This window comes from Physella acuta, unplaced genomic scaffold (genome assembly GCF_028476545.2).
Source record: "Physella acuta isolate Inbredline_101_S28 unplaced genomic scaffold, ASM2847654v3 ptg000783l, whole genome shotgun sequence".
Taxonomy (NCBI): Eukaryota; Metazoa; Mollusca; class Gastropoda; family Physidae; genus Physella; species Physella acuta.
Genome location: NW_026732301.1, coordinates 417274 through 420148, shown reverse-complemented (window position 1 = coordinate 420148; position 2875 = coordinate 417274). Strand labels below are relative to the sequence as shown.

Sequence of the window (2875 nt, the reverse complement as noted above, 5' to 3'; positions counted from 1 at the left end):
AATATCGTGGGTTTTGTATAATGTAAGTTTGGTATATCCGCTTTTGGAAATGTCGTGAGTTGGGTATGTCGTGTGTTGGATGTACTATGTGCTTGATATATCTTGAATTGTGAATACCGTGCATTTTGTATACGATGATTCGATATGACATGACATAGATACATTGTGTAGTCGAGTCATTTTAATCGTTTTGTCGAGTTTAAGCACGGCTCAATATTCACAACACACAACATGCAATAACCTGATAACTATATATAACTACCCCACCCCCACCCTTCTCCACTCTCCATCTATACAAGTAGCTTGACTTAAGTACAACAAAAAACGATCTTTCGGTTAGCATAACATTAGTTAAAACTTATCTCTGTTCTTTTCAACAGAGTTAGAAGACATTCCATTTCTCATTCACTTATGTCACAATTTAACAGCCTGAGATTAATCTTTTCGCTCATAATATTTTAAAGCAGAGGCGTGCACATCAGATACAGATCAGGCATTACATAACAGTTTACACCTCACCACTTATGGAATAAACTCTATAATAAAATATAATCATAAGGTTAAAATGTATTTGATGAATTGTTTTAACTAGTTATATATCATACTTTAACTGTACACATATTCTAAATACATAGTAACATAAGTAAATATCAAAGAAGTAGTACAAAACATATACGAAATATCCATGCATCTTGGCTGAATGCTTTAAATCTGTGTACACAGAATATGACATGATATGGACATACAATAAATAACATGATTGCTTTCCATACACCTTTATATCTCACAATTGTTAACCTAAAAGTCTTGAGTTCGGATCCCGAAGTTGAATCTTTAGGAGGTCCTTAAGTCCACCCAGCTCAGATGGGTACCTGACTAATGTGAGGAAAAAACTGCGGCCACAGCTAAGACCTCCGTACAGAACCGATAACAAATAGATCACTTTGATCTTTGGCCGAGAAATGAAATGCTGCATTCAATCACTCGACTACTCCGACCATTGTGTTGTCTGCTTTAAATGACAGTTTCAATAACTGATTAAGGATTGTATTAACATAATGTCTACCATATTGAACTCACACACAACTTTATTTTTAGCGACATCTGACCCGCTTCTAACGTAAAAAAAATACGTATCTTACATGATTACACATTTTCTATTTTACATTGTACATATTTATTGGTATATGGTGTATTGTTTTATTTATTTATTTTTTTAGTTTACCAAGGCAGATAAGTATGAACAATAATTTTCAATATTATGTATACAGTTTCCAAGGGAAATAACTAACTATTTATTTGAAAAACTAACTACATTCAATGAAACGAAAACAATTCAAATACCATAGATAAAGCATAACAAAATTATACGTAGATATTTTATATTTAAAAAAAAATAGTAAATAAAATGTTAATAATTTTTTGAATTTTATTTAAATAATCTATGTATTAAAAAAAAACATCCTGTAGCGTTGTGTATTAAACACAAAGAACAATTACAATGACGTTAAAATAAATTTGCTTGCTGGTTCATCTTTCTCATCGCTTTCACATCGCTTTAATGATTTTTTTTTTAAAAATCAAACTGATCGCTTCTCGGCCTTTTGGCTAAGATCAAAGTGTAGTATATGTTATGGATCTACATGGATCTTAGCCATTTGATTGGTCAACCCTTTTTAGGGCTGGCTGCCGGGAGCGAGAGGCAATCAATCGACCTACTCAACTCATCAAGCAATCAATTGCAAATCTCGCCAACGATCGCTGTGGGTTTGCTCCCACACATCCCTCGAAGTGCACATGCCCTCGAGATGAGTCACCCAGTACTTGTATTGGGTGGCTTCAAATGTACGAGTGGCTAACTTTCAATCCTCTATTTTTCAGCCTGACGACACCCACCTAGGAGAAATCTTAGGTGGGAGGTCCGTCACAATTGCCAGCAAATCGAACCCATCATCTCTCAAAGATCAACTACGCTAAACACAAACACCTCGCTATCAACAAACTCACTAACACTCTGACGACACCCACCTAGGAGAAATCTTAGATGGGAGGCTTCCGTCAATTACCAGCGAATGAACCAACCATCTCTCAAAACCAACTCAACTCACCCAAAAAAAAACACTCGTCAACAATTTCACTCTACCCATTTCAACTACCGGACCAAGTTCAAACTCTTCACATCTACAACTCTCGACTCAGCAATATCAGAAAAACTTCACTCTTCAATGCCACTTCGCCCACCTCATTTACTAGACTACGACACAACTTCACTCTTAACACAAGGACCCCCAACTCAACTACTCTCTCCAAGCTCCACCCCATCGAACATCTCTATTATCAACGACAATACACGAGACTCGCCCTTTCACCAATGCACCATACCTCATCGATTCAGCTCTACCATCAATGCCACGTCACCAAACTCATCCCCTCATCAACGGAACATCCCTCATTGATACTCTCGAACTACATATACCAACCAAGATTCAACCACAACCTAATCAAGATAGTTATATGCGCAAGAAAAAAGGCCAAGAACTCCGAGAAACGATCATGTTTTGTCATGTACTCTATGTTATATTAAAGAAACAGGAAATGAAAAACAAGAAATCAAGGAACATGGAAAAATGGAACCAAGAAAACAGAAGGAAAACCAAGAAAATTACACTGTACATTTTTCTCTTTATGCAATGCTATGTATTGTATCTATTTTATCATGTTCATGAAACCTGTCCACACAGCTTGTTCCTGGCTATACAGGAGTGAACTGTGTGGAAGGAAGACTATTAAACGCCAAACGGCAAAAAAAAATAAATTAAAATCAAACTTTTAAAAACGATATTACCCCGATACTTCACGCGGCCCTAAAAGACAG

At 36.2% G+C, this 2875-nt stretch overlaps 1 pseudogene; it reads left to right on the top strand.

Moving 5' to 3' along the window:
* Nucleotides 1-1588: 1588 nt before the first annotated feature.
* Nucleotides 1589-1676, top strand: LOC131950881 (uncharacterized; annotated as a pseudogene).
* The last annotated feature ends 1199 nt before the right edge of the window (nt 1677-2875 follow it).